This window comes from Pseudophryne corroboree, unplaced genomic scaffold (assembly GCF_028390025.1).
Source record: "Pseudophryne corroboree isolate aPseCor3 unplaced genomic scaffold, aPseCor3.hap2 scaffold_320, whole genome shotgun sequence".
Taxonomy (NCBI): Eukaryota; Metazoa; Chordata; class Amphibia; order Anura; family Myobatrachidae; genus Pseudophryne; species Pseudophryne corroboree.
In genome coordinates, this window is record NW_026969881.1 from 90,081 (window position 1) to 109,420 (window position 19,340).

Here is a 19,340-nt window from a genome sequence, read left to right on the forward strand (position 1 = left end):
GTTGTTTGGGGGTGCTTCAGTATTAGGCAGCCTTCTGCCCTCCCATGTTCATCTGAAAATATGTGTTCTCCCTGCAGTTGTTGTCCCCATATGAGAGTTCCCTTGTGCTGCCTCAGTTGAATCTCCTTTACTTGACAGAGATGTGCCTGAGCAGCGGCCCTCCCCAGCCCTATCCCAAATCATACTTATTTTGCATAGGAGACACCATGGTCATGAAAATTGTTCACCCAGGGTGAGGTTCATTCATTGCATTCTGGGTATGCTGACCCCTGTGATTTACCCAAATGTGGGAAACTCGCCTGCATTATTTGTGGTAGTTGGGGACTGTGTTTGTGTTTTCCGCTGGTCAGCTCTGGTAAAAGTCAGATTTCTTTGTCTCAGATCTTCCTCTAGCCTTGTTCTTCTTTCGAGAGTTCCATTGTGCTGCCTCAGTTGGATCTCCTTCACTTGACAGGGGGGTGCCCGAGCAGCGACCCTCCCCAGCTCTAGCCCAACTCCTACTTACCTGCCAGGTGAGATACTATGATCTTGAAGGTGCTTCTCCCAGGGCAAGGCTCAACCATTGCACTCTGGGTGTGCTGCCCCTGCGATTTCCCCAAATATGGGAAACTTGACTGCATAATTTGTGTTTCCCCTGGTCGGCTCTCGTATAATTCAGATCTCTTTGTCTCAGGTCTCTCTCCAGCCTAGTTTGCTGTCTGTTTCCACTTCTCTTTTCTTGAGCCGCTCCCTTCTATGCCCTTGCGCACTATCCTGACTTCTCCCGTCTGCTTACTTTGTGCCTTCCAACGCACAATGCGAACTACAGGTAGTGCTGCAGGGCCCACACCCTTTTATTTGCCTTACAGAGCAGCTCTGGAGCTGTTACAGTGCCCAGCTGCTGCAAGAAATCAGCTTGAATGCTTCAGGGGCTGGGGCATAGCCAACATGAGCCCCACACCGAAGGAGGGTGGAGGTGTTTAATGCGAACTAGGGGTCATCCAAGCGCCGCAAAAGGCCGCCATGCCCTGCATAACCCTTTTCTCTTTTCATATGCAGATGAGGGTTCCAGCCAACTTTGGCCCACTGCTTGGATGACATCACCGTATGCAAATTCGTCTCCTGCAGACCTTCCCCCAGGAATGCTTGTACTAGTTATTGCATATGGTTTGATATTTGATGGTGCTTCAGTATTAGGCAGCCTTCCGCCCTCCCATGTTCATCTGAAAAAATGTGGTCTCCCTGCAGTTGTTGTCCCCAGACGAGAGTTCCCTTGTGCTTCCTCAGTTGAATCTCCTTAACTTGACGGGGAAGGGGCTTGCCCGAGCAGCCACCCTCCCCAGCCCTATCCCAACTCATACTTATTTTGCATATGAGATCTCTATATCATGAAGATTGTTATCACAGGGTGAAGTTCATCCATTATATTTTAAAATAGGAAGGTTCAAATTACATATTTGAATTGCATCTATGTGCTGGATTCAAATGTCCCCCCCCCCCTTCCTTTCTCAATTGTGCCCGTCAGCAGCTATTCTAAGGTTGCTGCCAATGGGTGTGACACATTAATTTCTTCTGTGGGGTACACTGGACTCCACAAGGATTCACATTGGGGTGTAGAGTAGGATCTTGATCTGAGGCACCAACCGGCTCAAAGCTTTTGACTGTTCCCAAGATGCTCAGCGCATTCTCCTCTATAACCCCGCTTCCATGAACAGGGAGCTCAGTTTGTAGTTGGTGCCTTCAGTAGCAGGCCACTTAACAGGGGCCTGCCTCAGGCAGCCTATTCTTAGCTATTAATTTTGACAAGAAAATAAGAACTTTTTTTATGAGAATCTACAAGGGCTGCAGCAGGCTAGGTCTAATAGACATCTTTACTGCAGCTTCATCACTCCCAGCGGCGCTGTATACTCCCGTGCCCTGGTTGCTGGGTCACTGCAGCGGAGGCTCCGGTTTCTTCCTAAGGTCAGTCACACACGCACCGCCCTTCCGGATCACGAGGCCGCTGATAAAGGGGAGCGTGGCCGTAGGGGGTGGACCGTGTGCGCACTGGCGTGGACACTGATTACTGGGCAGCCGCTCCACGAGCCACCAGGTACAGTTAAGGAGCACAGGTCTGGGGTTTTTTCTCCCATATTAAACCAATTTTGTACTGCCCGCAGCGCATTGTGATAGGTAATAGGGCCTGATTCAGGTTGGATTGCAATCACAGTAAGCGATCCAACTGCAAAAATTGCTAAGAGCATACGCATGTGCCTGCATTTTCTGCGGCACCCCGCAGAGAATGCGATCGCCTCTGCCTGTCAATCGGGGCAGGGGGGGGAGAGGGGGGTCAGCAACACTCCATTTCCAAGTCAGGGATGGAGCGGTGCGGGGGCAAGGCTTCAAAATGGGGTCTGCAACGGAGGAGACACAGGGGGCGTGGTCACAGCGGCTGTATGACATCACATTCAGCCGCTGTGATCACAAAAATGGTGGCGGCTTCCTGCGCGCACATACAGTCTGCACCAGCAGGAGGCTACACCATTTTTTATGATCACGCTGAACTGCAGTGCGACTGCAATTACAGATTGGTCAAGAAGGGAGGCGTCATGCTGGGTGGCCATGTCCTGTCACTGTGCAGGAGCCAGCACCGCTCACACACTAGTCCCCGGGTGCAGCCCCCAACCCCCGGGACACCCGGAGCAACAAAATGTAGATTCAGGCCACCAGGCCACGCCCCTACCTATGAAACCATGCCTCCTTTTTACCATTGCGCTGCTTATCTGCGCGCACTGCATTACAATCTCCTTCGCCACCTCTCTGGGTGTCACCAGTGATAGTGACACCTCTGCCATGCTTGTAGCAGCTGGTCCTAAGATCTACGCCTCAAGCCCTGAGTGTTTGCCCTTGTGACTTGTTGATCATCATAGCGAAGCAGATGCTTACAGAAAACTGCAGGGGCTTAGATTGAAAATAAAAAAATATATGGGTATAAGGTAGAGAGGAGCGGGTTCGGTTCTCCGAGAACCGAATTCCCCACGAACTCCACGTGGTTTACACTGGTCCGAGGCAGGCTCGGTTGTTCCCGCCTGACTCGGAAAACCTGAACAAGGGAAAATGTCATCATCCCGCTGTCGGATTCTCGCGAGATTCGGATTTCATATAAAGAGCTGCGCGTTGCCGCCATTTTTACTCGTGCATTGAAGAGGGAGCGGAGAGGACGTGGCTATGTTCTCTCAGTGGAAATCTCAATATCAGTGCTCAGTATCAGTGGTTACTTATTGCTGCTCAGTAATACTAGTAGTGTGTCTCTCCTGCTCAGTGTCAGTTCTCAGTAGTATCCTCATCAGTGCTCAGTATCACTGCTCATTGTCTTGTGCTGCATTGTGGTGCTCAGCATACTACAGTACATTACTAATAGTCCAGTGCTGCATCTTGCTGCTCAGTGTCAGTTCTAGTATCATCATCAGTGCTCACTATCACTGCTCATTACATTGTGGTGTTCTGTATACTACAGTAACATAGTAATATAGTAACATATAGTAATATAGTTTTTGAGGTTGAAAAGAGGCAAATTGCCCATCGTGTTCAACCTGTTTTAAGTTGTGATGATTCTACATACTTGCTGAATAATGTTTTATGACTAGTTAACTACTACAACTCATGTTACCCCCGGATTAACCATGTTGATATTTTAAGTATTATAACCTTGGATAGCTTTTTCATTCAGAAATGTATCCATTCCTTTTTTAAATCCAATTACAGAGTCCGCCATTACCACCTTCCCTGGCAGGGAATTCCACATCCTGATTGCCCTAACAGTGAAGATCATAGTATCTCACCTGGCAGGTAAGTAGGAGTTAGGCTAGAGCTGTGGAGGATTGCTGCTTGGGCACCCCCTGTCAAGTGAAGGAGATCCAACTGAGGCAGCACAAGGGAACTCTCGAAAGAAGAACAAGGCTAGAGGAAGATCTGAGACAAAGAAATCTGACTTTTACCAGAGCTGACCAGAGGAAAGCACAAACACAGTCCCCCACTACCACAAATAATGCAGTCGAGTTTCCCACATTTGGGGAAATCACAGGGGTCAGCATACCCAGAATGCAATGAATGAACCTCACCCTGGGAGAACAATCTTCATGACCAAGGTATCTCCTATGCAAAATAAGTATGATTTGGGATAGGGCTGGGGAGGGCCGCTGCTCAGGCACATCTCTGTCAAGTAAAGGAGATTCAACTGAGGCAGCACAAGGGAACTCTCATCTGGGGACAACAACTGCAGGGAGAACACATATTTTCAGATGAACATGGGAGGGCAGAAGGCTGCCTAAAACTGAAGCACCCCCAAACAACGAACCAAATGCAACTACTAGTGCAAGCATTCCTGGGGGAAGGCCTGCAGCAGATGGATTTGCATATGGTGATGTCATCCAAGCAGTGGGTCAAAGTTGGCTTCAACCCTCGTCTGCATATGAAAAGAAAAAAGGGGTGTGCAGGGCATGGCGGCCTTTTGCGGCGCTTGGATGACCCCTAGTTCGCATTAAACACCTCCACCCTCCTTCGGTGTGGGGCTCATGTTGGCTATGCCCCAGCCCCTGAAGCATTCAAGCTGATTTCTTGCAGCAGCTGGGCACTGTAACAGCTCCAGAGCTGCTCTGTAAAGCAAGTAAAAGGGTGTGGGCCCTGCAGCACTACCTGTAGTTTGCATTGTGCGTTGGAAGGCACAAAGTAAGCAGATGGGAGAAGTCAGGATAGTGCACAAGGGTATAGAAGGGAGGGGCTCAAGAAAAAAGAAGTGGAAACAGACAGCAAACTAGGCTGGAGAGAGACCTGAGACAAAGAGATCTGAATTATATGAGAGCCGACCAGGGGAAACACAAATTATGCAGTCAAGTTTCCCACATTTGGGGAAATCGCAGGGGCAGCACACCCAGAGTGCAATGGGTGAGCCTTGCCCTGGGAGAAGCATCTTCATGATCATAGTATCTCACCTGGCAGGTAAGTAGGAGTTGGGCTAGAGCTGGGGAGGGTCGCTGCTCGGGCACCCCCCTGTCAAGTGAAGGAGATCCAACTGAGGCAGCACAAGGGAACTCTCGAAAGAAGAACAAGGCTAGAGGAAGATCTGAGACAAAGAAATCTGACTTTTACCAGAGCTGACCAGAGGAAAGCACAAACACAGTCCCCCACTACCACAAATAATGCAGTTGAGTTTCCCACATTTGGGGAAATCACAGGGGTCAGCATACCCAGAATGCAATGAATGAACCTAACCCTGGGAGAACAATCTTCATGACCATGGTATCTCCTATGCAAAATAAGTATGATTTGGGATAGGGCTGGGGAGGGCCGCTGCTCAGGCACATCTCTGTCAAGTAAAGGAGATTCAACTGAGGCAGCACAAGGGAACTCTCATCTGGGGACAACAACTGCAGGGAGAACACATATTTTCAGATGAACATGGGAGGGCAGAAGGCTGCCTAATACTGAAGCACCCCCAAACAACAAACCAAATGCAACAACTAGTGCAAGCATTCCTGGGGGAAGGCCTGCAGCAGATGGATTTGAATATGGTGATGTCATCCAAGCAGTGGGTCAAAGTTGGCTTCAACCCTCGTCTGCATATGAAAAGAATAAAGGGGTGTGCAGGGCATGGCGGCCTTTTGCGGCGCTTGGATGACCCCTAGTTCGCATTAAACACCTCCACCCTCCTTCGGTGTGGGGCTCATGTTGGCTATGCCCCAGCCCCTGAAGCATTCAAGCTGATTTCTTGCAGCAGCTGGGCACTGTAACAGCTCCAGAGCTGCTCTGTAAAGCAAGTAAAAGGGTGTGGGCCCTGCAGCACTACCTGTAGTTTGTATTGTGCGTTGGAAGGCACAAAGTAAGCAGACGGGAGAAGTCAGGATAGTGCACAAGGGTATAGAAGGGAGGGGCTCAAGAAAAAAGAAGTGGAAACAGACAGCAAACTAGGCTGGAGAGAGACCTGAGACAAAGAGATCTGAATTATATGAGAGCCGACCAGGGGAAACACAAATTATGCAGTCAAGTTTCCCACATTTGGGGAAATCGCAGGGGCAGCACACCCAGAGTGCAATGGGTGAGCCTTGCCCTGGGAGAAGCATCTTCATGATCATAGTATCTCACCTGGCAGGTAAGTAGGAGTTGGGCTAGAGCTGGGGAGGGTCGCTGCTCGGGCACCCCCCTGTCAAGTGAAGGAGATCCAACTGAGGCAGCACAAGGGAACTCTCGAAAGAAGAACAAGGCTAGAGGAAGATCTGAGACAAAGAAATCTGACTTTTACCAGAGCTGACCAGAGGAAAGCACAAACACAGTCCCCCACTACCACAAATAATGCAGTTGAGTTTCCCACATTTGGGGAAATCACAGGGGTCAGCATACCCAGAATGCAATGAATTAACCTAACCCTGGGAGAACAATCTTCATGACCATGGTATCTCCTATGCAAAATAAGTATGATTTGGGATAGGGCTGGGGAGGGCCGCTGCTCAGGCACATCTCTGTCAAGTAAAGGAGATTCAACTGAGGCAGCACAAGGGAACTCTCATCTGGGGACAACAACTGCAGGGAGAACACATATTTTCAGATGAACATGGGAGGGCAGAAGGCTGCCTAAAACTGAAGCACCCCCAAACAACAAACCAAATGCAACAACTAGTGCAAGCATTCCTGGGGGAAGGCCTGCCGCAGATGGATTTGCATATGGTGATGTCATCCAAGCAGTGGGTCAAAGTTGGTTCAAACACCTTTGCAAAGTTCTATAAGTTTGATACCCTGGCTGAGGAGGACCTCCTATTTGCTCAATCGGTGCTGCAAAGTCATCCGCACTCTCCTGCCCGTTTGGGAGCTTTGGTATAATCCCCATGGTCCTTACGGAGTCCCCAGCATCCTCTAGGACGTAAGAGAAAATAAGATTTTAAACCTACCGGTAAATCTTTTTCTCGTAGTCCGTAGAGGATGCTGGGTGCCCGTCCCAAGTGCGGTCTACTTCTGCAAGACTTGTATATAGTTATTGCTTACATAAGGGTTATATGTTAGTTTTCATCGGTCTTGGACTGATGCTATGTTGTTTTCATACTGTTAACTGGGTAGTATATCACAAGTTATACGGTGTGATTGGTGTGGCTGGTATGAATCTTGACCTTGGATTAACAAAAATCCTTTCCTCGTACTGTCCGTCTCCTCTGGGCACAGTTTCTCTAACTGAGGTATGGAGGAGGGGCATAGAGGGAGGAGCCAGTGCACACCCAGATCTAAAGTCTTTCTTAAAGTGCCCATGTCTGCTGCGGAGCCCGTCTATCCCCCATGGTCCTTACGGAGTCCCCATCATCCTCTACGGACTACGAGAAAAAAAAATTACCGGTAGGTTTAAAATGTTATTTTTTTCTCTGCAACCCACTGCTAAATTGTGCTTCCTAGCTGTTTTTTATAAAATCACTTAATTAAATCTAACTCTGATTACGTCAGAGAAGGCCAGGTACCCTACACCATAAGAGGGGGTTTGAAATTTTGACTTGTCTACTTAAAGATCACCAAAATCTGATGACAAGGTCAATTACATCCCTGGGTGGGATTGAACCACCAACCTTTTGGTTAATAGCCCATGTAAGTGCAAGAAATCCTGAAGCACTCACTCATCATGGGAAAGTACCAATGTGTTTCTTACAAAAATTCTCCAGATTATTGACATTTTAAAGTTTTTCTAGGAAACGTTCTAGATGAATGCTTATTAGCCTTTGTCAGTATTGACTTTCGCAAGGTGTCTCTGTGGCGCAATCGGTTAGCATGTTTGGCTATTAACCAAAAGGTTGGTGGTTCAATCCCACCCAGGGATGTAATTGACCTTGTAATCAGATTTTGGTGATCTTTAAGTAGACAAGTCAAAATTTCAAAAACCCCCCTTATGGTGTAGGGTACCTGGCCTTCTCTGATGTAATCAGAGTTAGATTTGATTAAGGGATTTTATAAAAAAACAGCTAGGAAGCACAATTTAGCAGTGAGTTGCAGAGAAAAAAAATTATGCTGGCAGAAAAGTCCAATTGAGTGATTAAACAGCTCTTCATTTTCTGATTTTATGTTTATGCTAACAAATTTGCTCTCTGAAAAGTGTCCACAAAGCCAAGTCTCTGATTAACACCTTTGTAGGAATGGTTTTTCACCTATTACTGAATTAAACTTGCTTCATTGGAAAGGCATCAAAGATGCATCCTCATTTCAATGTCTACTGAAATAATACAGGTTGACACCAGGAAACGTCACTGCATCCTTGCTGCTTCCTCATGGGGAAGTCTGTTTAATGTGAAAACAAGGTGATATCTAATCAGCACACAGGTAAGGAATTAAGAAAATCTTTCTTTATGGGTGAAGATGTTTCTCACAAATTGTTGTCCCAATGCATCATTGAAATTCAAGATGGAAGATGATTTTCATATATCACTTGTACATTTTGCATTGCTCTTCTGGTGACAATGTAGTTTGTTTTTGTCAATTACCATTTCAGTAATAGGGTAAAGAAAATTAAGTGGATTTTTGAAAGAAAACAATGCTGTCAATATACTATTAAAACAAATTAAAATGATAAAAGTTATTGTACTTTAAGTAAAAATAAAAGTGCCAAAATATCAATCCCAGTTTTTGATTACTTTAATTATAAAAAAAAAAAATGCACATAGCAGAGGATAGTTTCGATCAATCGACCTCTGGGTTATGGGCCCAGCATGCTTCCATTGCACTACTCTGCTGCTCATGGAAGTGTCAGAGATCCTGAAGACTAAATTGATTAAAGGCCTTAAAGTACTGGACTATAAGGAAAGACTTACTAGGCTGAATATTTATACACTAGAAAAGAGGTGCCTAAGAGGAGATATTATTAATATCTTCAAATATGTAAAGATACATAACAAAGAGTTATCAGAGGAATTATTTATTAAAAGAACACGTGGTCACTCGCTGCGACTGGAGGAAAGTTCAGAACGCAATGGAGGAAAGGTTTCTTCACTGTTAGGGCAATCAGGATGTGGAATTCCCTGCCAGGGAAGGTGGTAATGGCGGACTCTGTAATTGGATTTAAAAAAGGAATGGATACATTTCTGAATGAAAAAGCTATCCAAGGTTATAATACTTAAAATATCAACATGGTTAATCCGGGGGTAACATGAGTTATAGTAGCTAACTAGTCATAAAACATTATTCAGCAAGTATGTAGAATCATCACAACTTAAAACAGGTTGAACACGATGGGCAATTTGCCTCTATTCAACCTCAAAAACTATGTTACTATATTACTATGTTATTGTAGTATACAGAACACCACAATGCAATGAGCAGTGATAGTGAGCACTGATGAGGATACTAGAACTGACACTGAGCAGCAAGATGCAGCACTGGACTATTAGTAATGTACTGTATTATGCTGAGCAACACAATGCAGCACAAGACAATGAACAGTGATACTGAGCACTGATGAGGATACTACTGAGAACTGACACTGAGCAGGAGAGACACACTACTAGTATTACTGAGCAGCAATAAGTAACCACTGATACTGAGCACTGATATTGAGATTTCCACTGAGAGAACATAGCCACGTCCTCTCCGCTCTCTCTTCAATGCACGAGTAAAAATGGCAGCAACGCGCAGCTCTTTATATGGAATCCGAATCTCGCGAGAATCCGACAGCGGGATGATGACATTTTCCCTTGTTCAGGTTTTCCGAGTCAGGCGGGAACAACCGAGCCTGCCTCGGACCAGTGTAAACCACGTGGAGTTCGTGGGGAATTCGGTTCTCGGAGAACCGAACCCGCTCCTCTCTACCTTATACCCTATCAATTTTTTTATTTTCAATCTAAGCCCCTGCAGTTTTCTGTAAGCATCTGCTTCGCTATGATGATCAACAAGTCACAAGGGCAAACACTCAGGGTTTGAGGCGTAGATCTTAGGACCAGCTGCTACAAGCATGGCAGAGGTGTCACTATCACTGGTGACACCCAGAGAGGTGGCGAGGGAGATTGTAATGCAGTGCGCGCAGATAAGCAGTGCAATGGTAAAAAGGAGGCATGGTTTCATAGGTAGGGGCGTGGCCTGGTGGCCTGAATCTACATTTTGTTGCTCCGGGTGTCCCGGGGGTTGGGGGCTGCACCCGGGGACTAGTGTGTGAGCGGTGCTGGCTCCTGCAAAGTGACAGGGCATGGCCACCCAGCATGACGCCTCCCTTCTTGACCATGCTGTAATTGCAGTCGCACTGCAGTTCAGCGTGATCATAAAAAATGGTGTAGGCTCCTGCTGGTGCAGACTGTATGTGCGCGCAGGAAGCCGCCACCATTTTTGTGATCACAGCGGCTGAATGTGATGTCATACAGTCGCTGTGACCACGCCCCCTGTGTCTCCTCCGTTGCAGACCCCATTTTGAAGCCTTGCCCCCGCACCGCTCCATCCCTGACTTGGAAATGGAGTGTTGCTGACCCACCTCTCCCCCCCTTCCCCGCCCCGATTGACAGGCAGAGGCGATCACATTCTCTGCGGGGTGCCGCAGAAAATGCAGGCACATGCGTATGCTCTTAGCAATTTTTGCAGTTGGATCGCTTATTGTGATTGCAATCCAACCTGAATCAGGCCCTATTACCTATCACAATGCGCTGCGGGCAGTACAAAATTGGGTTAATATAGGAGAAAAACCCCCAGACCTGTGCTCCTTAACTGTACCTGGTGGCTAGTGGAGCGGCTGCCCAGTAATCAGTGTCCACCGCAGTGCGCACACGGCCCACCCCCTACGGCCTCGCTCCCCTTCAGCAGCGGCCTCGTGATCCGGAAGGGTGGTGTGTGTGTGACTGACCTTAGGATGAAACCGGAGCCTCCGCTGCAGTGACCCAGCAACCAGGGCACGGGAGTATACAGCGCCGCTGGGAGTGATGAAGCTGCAGTAAAGATGTCTATTAGACCTAGCCTGCTGCAGCCCTTGTAGATTCTCATAAAACAAGTTCTTCTTTTCTTGTCAAAATTAATAGCTAAGAATAGGCTGCCTGAGGCAGGCCCCTGTTAATTGGCCTGCTACTGAAGGCACCAACTACAAACTGAGCTCCCTGTTCATGGAAGCGGGGTTATAGAGGAGAATGCACTGAGCTTCTTGGGAACAGTCAAAAGCTTTGAGCCGGTTGGTGCCTCAGATCAAGATCCTACTCTACACCCCAATGTGAATCCTTGTGGAGTCCAGTGTACCCCACAGAAGAAATTAATGTGTCACACCCATTGGCAGCAACCTTAGAATAGCTGCTGACGGGCACAATTGAGAAAGGAAGGGGGGGGGGGGGGGACATTTGAATCCAGCACATAGATGCAATTCAAATATGTAATTCGTACCTTCCTATTTTAAAATATAATGGATGAACCTCACCCTGTGAGAACAATCTTCATGATCAAGAGATCTCATATGCAAAATAAATATGAGTTGGGATAGGGCTGGGGAGGGCTGCTCGGGCAGCACCTCCCCCGTCAAGTTAAGGAGATTCAACTGAGGAAGCACAAGGGAACTCTCGTCTGGGGACAACAACTGCAGGGAGACCACATCTTTTCAGATGAACATGGGAGGGCGGAAGGCTGCCTAATACTGAAGCACCATATGCAACAACTAGTACAAGCATTCCTGGGGGAAGGTCTGCAGCAGACGGATTTGCATACGGTGATGTTATCCAAGCAGTGGGCCAAAGTTGACTGGAACCCTCATCTGCATATGAAAAGAGAAAAGGGGCATGCAGGGCATGGCGGCCTTTTGCAGTGCTTGGATGACCCCTAGTTCACATTAAACACCCCCACCCTCCTTTGGTGTGGGGCTCATGTTGGCCATGCCCCATCCCCTGAAGCATTCAAGCTGATTTCTTGCAGCAGCTGGGCACTGTAACAGCTCCAGAGCTGTTCTGTAAGGCAAGTAAAAGGGTGTGGGCCCTGCAGCACCACCTGTAGTTCGCATTGTGCGTTGGAAGGCACAAAGTAAGCAGACGGGAGGAGAAGTCAGGATAGTGCGCAAGGGCATTCTTTTCTCTTAGTCCGTAGAGGATGCTGGGGTCACATTAAGAACCATGGGGTATAGACGGGATCCGCAAGAGACATGGGCACTTTAAGACTTTCAAAGGGTGTGAACTGGCTCCTCCCTCTATGCCCCTCCTCCAGACTCCAGTTATAGGAACTGTGCCCAGGGAGACGGACATTTCGAGGAAAGGATTTATTGTTAAACTAAGGTGAGCATCTTACCAGCTCACACCTTAAACATGCCGCAGAACGTGGCATTCAACAGAACACAAGCCAACGGCATGAACAATTGCAGCAAAAAGCTGACCAGAACCATAACACAACATGTGTATAACCACAAGTAATAACTGCAGACACAGTATGGACTGGGACGGGTGCCCAGCATCCTCTACAGACTAAGAGAAAAGGATTTACCGGTAGGTATTAAAATCCTATTTTCTCATACGACCTAGAGGATGCTGGGGTCACATTAAGAACCATGGGGTTATACCAAAGCTCTTGAACGGGTGGGAGAGTGCGTACGACTCTGCAGCACCGAATGACCCAACTTAAGGTTATCATCAGCCAAGGTATCAAACTTGTAAAACTTAGCAAAAGTGTTTACTAAATAGCTGCTCGGCAAAGTTGCAATGCCGAGACTCCCCGACCAGCTGCCAAGGATGAACCCACCTTTCTAGTAGAATGGGTCTTCACCTACTTCAGTAACGGCAATCCTGCCGTGGAACGAGCATGCTGAATCTTACCACAGATCCAGCGCATAATGGTCTGCATGGAAGCAGGACACCAAATCCTGTTGGGAGCATACAGGACAAACAGAGCCTCTGTTTTCCTAATCTGAACCGTTCTGGTGACATACATTTTCAAAGTTCTGACCACAGCCAGAGACTTTGACTCAACGAAGGTGTCAGTGGCCAAAGGCACCATGTGGAAAGATGAACCACCTTCGGCAGAAATTGTTGACGTGTCCTCAATTCTGCTCTATCTTCATGAAAGATCAAATAAAGGCTCTTGTGATACTGCATGGTTTGTACTGTTTTCCATGTGCTCCCAGACCTTTAAGCAAGTAGCATGGTCAAGAAAGTTCTGTTTGAAAAGAAACAACATTTACTGTCATTGTTATGCAAATAAACTTACATTAAAGCTAACAAGAAAGCACACTCGTTCTGTCTTTAAACTGATAAAAGAAACCCCAATAATATGGGGCATGCAAAAATTGAGATAAAACTCAGTTTTGCTCCTCTCCACGGAAATCTTTAATAAAAGGCGAAATATTTGTTAGTTCTGAAGAGAAACCAGAGCATGACCAAGATTCCACCTGTCGCCTGAGTGCCATGCCAGCAGTTCTCATTCAGCTGAAAGTGAGCACCCAATTTGAATGAAAGAAAGCAGATTTCTCACCAGGCTTCCCCTTGCTATAAACATGGTTTGTACTCTTTTCCATGTGCTCCCAGATCTTTCAAGCAATTAGTATAGTCAAGAAAGTTCTGTTTGAAAAGAAACAAACATTTACTGTCATTTCTATGCAAATGAGCTTACATTAAAGCACACTCGTTCTATCTTTAAACCGATAAAAGAAACCCCAATAAGACGGAGCATGCAAAAATTGAGATAAAACTCAGTTTTGCTCCTCTCCACGGAAATCTTTAGTAAAAGGCGAAAGATCTGTTCGTTTTGAAGAGAAACCAGAGCATGACCAAGATTCCACCTGTCGCCTGAGTGCCATGCCAGCAATCCTCATTCAGCTCAAAGTGAGCACCCAATTTGAAAGAAAGAAAGCAGATTTCTCACCAGGCTTCCCCTTGCTATAAACATGGTTTGTACTCTTTTCCATGTGCTCCCAGATCTTTCAAGCAATTAGTGTGGTCAAGAAAGTTCTGTTTGAAAAGAAACAAACATTTACTGTCATTTCTATGCAAATGAGCTTACATTAAAGCACACTCGTTCTATCTTTAAACCGATAAAATAAAATCCCAATAAGATGGGGCATGCAAAAATTGAGATAAAACTCAGTTTTGCTTCTCTCCACGGAAATCTTTAGTAAAAGGCGAAAGATTTGTTCGTTCTGAAGAGAAACCAGAACATGACCAAGATTCCACCTGTCGCCTGAGTGCCATGCCAGCAGTCCTCATTCAGCTCAAAGTGAGCACCCAATTTGAAAGAAAGAAAGCAGATTTCTCACCAGGCTTCCCCTTGCTATAAACATGGTTTGTACTCTTTTCCATGTGCTCCCAGATCTTTCAAGCATTTAGTATAGTCAAGAAAGTTCTGTTTGAAAAGAAACAAACATTTACTGTCATTTCTATGCAAATGAGCTTACATTAAAGCACACTCGTTCTATCTTTAAACCGATAAAAGAAACCCCAATAAGACGGAGCATGCAAAAATTGAGATAAAACTCAGTTTTGCTCCTCTCCACGGAAATCTTTAGTAAAAGGCGAAAGATCTGTTCGTTTTGAAGAGAAACCAGAGTATGACTAAGATTCCACCTGTCGCCTGAGTGCCATGCCAGCAGTCCTCATTCAGCGCAAAGTGAGCACCCAATTTGAAAGAAAGAAAGCAGATTTCTCACCAGGCTTCCCCTTGCTATAAGCATGGTTTGTACTCTTTTCCATGTGCTCCCAGATCTTTCAAGCAATTAGAATGGTCAAGAAAGTTCTGCTTGAAAAGAAACAGACATTTATAGTCATTGTTATGCAAATAAACTTACATTAAAGCTAACAAGAAACTGATAAAAGAAACCCCAATAATATGGGGCATGCAAAAATTGAGATAAAACTCAGTTTTGCTCCTCTCCACAGAAATCTTTAATAAAAGGCGAAAGATTTGTTCGTTCTGAAGAGAAACCAGAGCATGACCAAGATTCCACCTGTCGCCTAAATGCTGTGCCAGCAGTCCTCATTCAGATCAAAGTGAGCGCCCAACTTGAAAGTAAGCAGATTTCTCACCTGGCTTCTCCTTGCTATAAGCATGGTTTGTACTGTATTCCATGTGCTCCCAGATCTTTCAAGCAAGTAGCATGGTCAAGAAAGTTCTGTTTGAAAAGAAACAAACATTTACTGTCATTTCTATGCAAATGAGCTAACATTAAAGCACACTCATTCTATCTTTAAACCGATAAAAGAAACCCCAAAAAGATGGGGCATGCAAAAATTGAGATAAAACTCGGTTTTGCTCCTCTCCACGGAAATCTTTAATAAAAGGCGAAAGATTTGTTCGTTCTGAAGAGAAACCAGAGCATGACCAAGATTTTTATCTGAAAATATGTGTTCTCCCTGCAGTTGTTGTCCCCAGATGAGAGTTCCCTTGTGCTGCCTCAGTTGAATCTCCTTTACTTGACAGAGATGTGCCTGAGCAGCGGCCCTCCCCAGCCCTATCCCAAATCATACTTATTTTGCATAGGAGATACCATGGTCATGAAGATTGTTCTCCCAGGGTGAGGTTCATTCATTGCATTCTGGGTATGCTGACCCCTGTGATTTTCCCAAATGTGGGAAACTCGCTTTTATACCCTTGTGCACTATCCTGACTTCTCCTCCTGTCTGCTTACTTTGTGCCTTCCAATGCACAATGCAAACTACAGGTAGTGCTGCAGGGCCCACACCCTTTTACTTGCCTTACAGAGCAGCTCAGGAGCTGATACAGTGCCAAGCTGCTGCAAGAAATCAGCTTGAATGCTTCAGGGGATGGGGCATGGCCAACATGAGCCCCACACCGAAGGAGGGTGGGGGTGTTTAATGCGAACTAAGGGTCATCCAAGCGCCGCAAAAGGCCGCCATGCCCTGCATACCCCTTTTCTCTTTTCATATGCAGATGAGGGTTCCAGCCAACTTTGGCCCACTGCTTGGATGACATCACCGTATGCAAATCCGTCTTCTGCAGAACTTCCCCCAGGAATGCTTGCACTAGTTGTTGCATTTGGTTTGTTGTTTGGGGGTGCTTCAGTATTAGGCAGCCTTCTGCCCTCCCATGTTCATCTGAAAATATGTGTTCTCCCTGCAGTTGTTGTCCCCAGATGAGAGTTCCCTTGTGCTGCCTCAGTTGAATCTCCTTTACTTGACAGAGATGTGCATGAGCAGCGGCCCTCCCCAGCCCTATCCCAAATCATACTTATTTTGCATAGGAGATACCATGGTCATGAAGATTGTTCTCCCAGGGTGAGGTTCATTCATTGCATTTTGGGTATGCTGACCCCTGTGATTTACCCAAATGTGGGAAACTCGACTGCATTATTTGTGGTAGTGGGGGACTGTGTTTGTGCTTTCCTCTGGTCAGCTCTGTTAAAACTCAGATTTCTTTGTCTCAGATTTTCCTCTAGCCTTGTTCTTCTTTCGAGAGTTCCCTTGTGCTGCCTCAGGTGGATCTCCTTCACTTGACAGGGGGGTGCCCGAGCAGCAACCCTCCCCAGCTCTAGCCCAACTCCTACTTACCTGCCAGGTGAGATACTATGATCAGGAAGGTGCTTCTCCCAGGGCAAGGCTCACCCATTGCACTCTGGGTGTGCTGCTCCTACGATTTCCCCAAATGTGGGACACTTGACTGCATAATTTGTGTTTCCTCTGGTCGGCTCTCGTATAATTCAGATCTCTTTGTCTCATGTCTTTCTCCAGCCTAGTTTGCTGTCTGTTTCCACTTCTTTTATCTTGAGCCCCTCCCTTCTATACCCTTGTGCACTATCCTGACTTCTCCTCCCGTCTGCTTACTTTGTGCCTTCCAATGCACAATGCAAACTACAGGTAGTGCTGCAGGGCCCACACAATCTTTTACTTGCCTTAAAGAGCAGCTCTGGAGCTGTTACAGTGCCCAGCTGCTGCAAGAAATCAGCTTGAATGCTTCAGGGGATGGGGCATGGCCAACATGAGCCCCACACCAAAGGTGGGTGGGGGTGTTTAATGCGAACTAGGGGTAATCCAAGCACCGCAAAAGGCCGCCATGCCCTGCACGCCCCTTTTCTCTTTTCATATGCAGATGAGGGTTGAAGCCAACTTTGACCCACTGCTTGGATGACATCACCATATGCAAATCCATCTGCTGCAGGCCTTGCCCCAGGAATGCTTGCACTAGTTGTTGCATTTGGTTTGTTGTTTGGGGGTGCTTCAGTATTAGGCAGCCTTCTGCCCTCCCATGTTCATCTGAAAATATGTGTTCTCCCTGCAGTTGTTGTCCCCAGATGAGAGTTCCCTTGTGCTGCCTCAGTTGAATCTCCTTTACTTGACAGAGATGTGCCTGAGCAGCGGCCCTCCCAGCCCTATCCCAAATCATACTTATTTTGCATAGGAGACACCATGGTCATGAAGATTGTTCACCCAGGGTGAGGTTCATTCATTGCATTCTGGGTATGCTGACCCCTGTGATTTCCCCAAATGTGGGAAACTCGCCTGCATTTTTTGTGGTAGTGGGGGACTGTGTTTGTGTTTTCCTCTGGTCAGCTCTGGTAAAAGTCAGATTTCTTTGTCTCATATATTCCTCTAGCCTTGTTCTTCTTTCGAGAGTTCCCTTGTGCTGCCTCAGTTGGATCTCCTTCACTTGACAGGGGGGTGCCCGAGCAGTGACCCTCCCCAGCTCTAGCCCAACTCCTACTTACCTGCCAGGTGAGATACTATGATCATGAAGGTGCTTCTCCCAGGGCAAGGCTCACCCATTGCACTCTGGGTGTGCTGCTCCTGTGATTTCCCCAAATGTGGGAAACTTGATTGCATAATTTGTGTTTCCCCTGGTCGGCTCTCGTATAATTCAGATCTCTTTGTCTCAGGTCTCTCTCCAGCCTAGTTTGCTGTCTGTTTCCACTTCTCTTTTCTGGAGCCACTCCCTTCTATGCCCTTGCGCACTATCCTGACTTCTCCCGTCTGCTTACTTTGTGCCTTCCAACGCACAATGCGAACTACAGGTAGTGCTGCAGGGCCCACACCCTTTTAGTTGCCTTACAGAGCAGCTCTGGAGCTGTTACAGTGCCCAGCTGCTGCAAGAAATCAGCTTGAATGCTTCAGGGGCTGGGGCATAGCCAACATGAGCCCCACACCAAAGGAGGGTGGGGGTGTTTAATGCGAACTAGGGGTCATCCAAGCACCGCAAAAGGCCGCCATGCCCTGCATGCCCCTTTTCTCTTTTCATATGCAGATGAGGGTTCCAGCCAACTTTGGCCCACTGCTTGGATGACATCACCGTATGCAAATCCGTCTGCTGCAGACCTTCCCCCAGGAATGCTTGTACTAGTTGTTGCATATGGTTTGATATTTGATGGTGCTTCAGTATTAGGCAGCCTTCCGCCCTCCCATGTTCATCTGAAAAGATGTGGTCTCCCTGCAGTTGTTGTCCCCAGACGAGAGTTCCCTTGTGCTTCCTCAGTTGAATCTCCTTAACTTGATGGGGGAGGGGCTGCCCGAGCAGCCACCCTCCCCAGCCCTATCCCAACTCATACTTATTTTGCATATGAGATCTCTTGATCATGAAGATTGTTCTCACAGGGTGAAGTTCATCCATTATATTTTAAAATAGGAAGGTACAAATTACATATTTGAATTGCATATATGTGCTGGATTCAAATGTCCCCCCCCCCTTCCTTTCTCAATTGTGCCCATCAGCAGCTATTCTAAGGTTGCTGCCAATGGGTGTGACACATTAATTTCTTCTGTGGGGTACACAGGACTCCACAAGGATTCACATTGGGGTGTAGAGTAGGATCTTGATCTGAGGCACCAACCGACTCAAAGCTTTTGACTGTTCCCAAGATGCTCAGCGCATCCTCCTCTATAACCCCGCTTCCATGAACAGGGAGCTCAGTTTGTAGTTGGTGCCTTCAGTAGCAGGCCACTTAACAGGGGCCTGCCTCAGGAAGCCAATTCTTAGCTATTCATTTTGACAAGAAAAGAAGAACTTGTTTTATGAGAATCTACAAGGGCTGCAGCAGGCTAGGTCTAATAGACATCTTTACTGCAGCTTCATCACTCCCAGCGGCGCTGTATACTCCCGTGCCCTGGTTGCTGGGTCACTGCAGCGGAGGCTCCGGTTTCTTCCTAAGGTCAGTCACACACACACCGCCCTTCCGGATCACGAGGCCGCTGATGAAGGGGAGCGTGGCCGTAGGGGGTGGACCGTGTGCGCACTGGCGTGGACACTGATTACTGGGCAGCCGCTCCACTAGCCACCAGGTACAGTTAAGGAGCACAGGTCTGGGGGTTTTTCTCCTATATTAAACCAATTTTGTACTGCCCGCAGCGCATTGTGATAGGTAATAGGGCCTGATTCAGGTTGGATTGCAATCACAATAAGTGATCCAACTGCAAAAATTGCTAAGAGCATACGCATGTGCCTGCATTTTCTGCGGCACCCCGCAGAGAATGCGATCGCCT

The 19,340-nt window shown here is 47.0% G+C and overlaps 15 non-coding genes and 3 pseudogenes across 15 annotated transcripts; 7 read left to right on the forward strand and 11 right to left on the reverse strand.

The window, feature by feature from the left end:
• Positions 1-181: 181 nt before the first annotated feature.
• LOC135017800 (U1 spliceosomal RNA) lies at positions 182-345 on the forward strand. Its single transcript, XR_010215589.1, has one exon. It is a non-coding gene; the product is annotated as a U1 spliceosomal RNA (small nuclear RNA).
• Positions 346-497: 152 nt separating this feature from the next.
• Positions 498-660, forward strand: LOC135017944 (U1 spliceosomal RNA). The gene has a single exon (XR_010215718.1). It is a non-coding gene; the product is annotated as a U1 spliceosomal RNA (small nuclear RNA).
• Positions 661-3,966: 3,306 nt separating this feature from the next.
• Positions 3,967-4,130, reverse strand: LOC135017687 (U1 spliceosomal RNA). The gene has a single exon (XR_010215481.1). It is a non-coding gene; the product is annotated as a U1 spliceosomal RNA (small nuclear RNA).
• A 692-nt stretch (positions 4,131-4,822) lies between these two features.
• LOC135017864 (U1 spliceosomal RNA) lies at positions 4,823-4,964 on the reverse strand (annotated as a pseudogene).
• Positions 4,965-5,116: 152 nt separating this feature from the next.
• Positions 5,117-5,280, reverse strand: LOC135017901 (U1 spliceosomal RNA). Its single transcript, XR_010215680.1, has one exon. It is a non-coding gene; the product is annotated as a U1 spliceosomal RNA (small nuclear RNA).
• Positions 5,281-5,972: 692 nt separating this feature from the next.
• On the reverse strand, positions 5,973-6,114 carry LOC135017865 (U1 spliceosomal RNA; annotated as a pseudogene).
• A 152-nt stretch (positions 6,115-6,266) lies between these two features.
• On the reverse strand, positions 6,267-6,430 carry LOC135017956 (U1 spliceosomal RNA). The gene has a single exon (XR_010215728.1). It is a non-coding gene; the product is annotated as a U1 spliceosomal RNA (small nuclear RNA).
• A 6,749-nt stretch (positions 6,431-13,179) lies between these two features.
• On the reverse strand, positions 13,180-13,295 carry LOC135018063 (U5 spliceosomal RNA). Its single transcript, XR_010215822.1, has one exon. It is a non-coding gene; the product is annotated as a U5 spliceosomal RNA (small nuclear RNA).
• Positions 13,296-13,569: 274 nt separating this feature from the next.
• On the reverse strand, positions 13,570-13,685 carry LOC135018037 (U5 spliceosomal RNA). The gene has a single exon (XR_010215795.1). It is a non-coding gene; the product is annotated as a U5 spliceosomal RNA (small nuclear RNA).
• A 275-nt stretch (positions 13,686-13,960) lies between these two features.
• Positions 13,961-14,076, reverse strand: LOC135018019 (U5 spliceosomal RNA). The gene has a single exon (XR_010215777.1). It is a non-coding gene; the product is annotated as a U5 spliceosomal RNA (small nuclear RNA).
• Positions 14,077-14,350: 274 nt separating this feature from the next.
• Positions 14,351-14,466, reverse strand: LOC135018013 (U5 spliceosomal RNA). The gene has a single exon (XR_010215771.1). It is a non-coding gene; the product is annotated as a U5 spliceosomal RNA (small nuclear RNA).
• A 264-nt stretch (positions 14,467-14,730) lies between these two features.
• LOC135018049 (U5 spliceosomal RNA) lies at positions 14,731-14,846 on the reverse strand. Its single transcript, XR_010215807.1, has one exon. It is a non-coding gene; the product is annotated as a U5 spliceosomal RNA (small nuclear RNA).
• A 270-nt stretch (positions 14,847-15,116) lies between these two features.
• LOC135018031 (U5 spliceosomal RNA) lies at positions 15,117-15,232 on the reverse strand. The gene has a single exon (XR_010215789.1). It is a non-coding gene; the product is annotated as a U5 spliceosomal RNA (small nuclear RNA).
• A 144-nt stretch (positions 15,233-15,376) lies between these two features.
• LOC135017986 (U1 spliceosomal RNA) lies at positions 15,377-15,504 on the forward strand (annotated as a pseudogene).
• Positions 15,505-16,097: 593 nt separating this feature from the next.
• Positions 16,098-16,261, forward strand: LOC135017728 (U1 spliceosomal RNA). Its single transcript, XR_010215520.1, has one exon. It is a non-coding gene; the product is annotated as a U1 spliceosomal RNA (small nuclear RNA).
• A 152-nt stretch (positions 16,262-16,413) lies between these two features.
• LOC135017856 (U1 spliceosomal RNA) lies at positions 16,414-16,576 on the forward strand. The gene has a single exon (XR_010215642.1). It is a non-coding gene; the product is annotated as a U1 spliceosomal RNA (small nuclear RNA).
• A 675-nt stretch (positions 16,577-17,251) lies between these two features.
• On the forward strand, positions 17,252-17,415 carry LOC135017774 (U1 spliceosomal RNA). Its single transcript, XR_010215563.1, has one exon. It is a non-coding gene; the product is annotated as a U1 spliceosomal RNA (small nuclear RNA).
• Positions 17,416-17,567: 152 nt separating this feature from the next.
• On the forward strand, positions 17,568-17,730 carry LOC135017921 (U1 spliceosomal RNA). Its single transcript, XR_010215699.1, has one exon. It is a non-coding gene; the product is annotated as a U1 spliceosomal RNA (small nuclear RNA).
• The last annotated feature ends 1,610 nt before the right edge of the window (positions 17,731-19,340 follow it).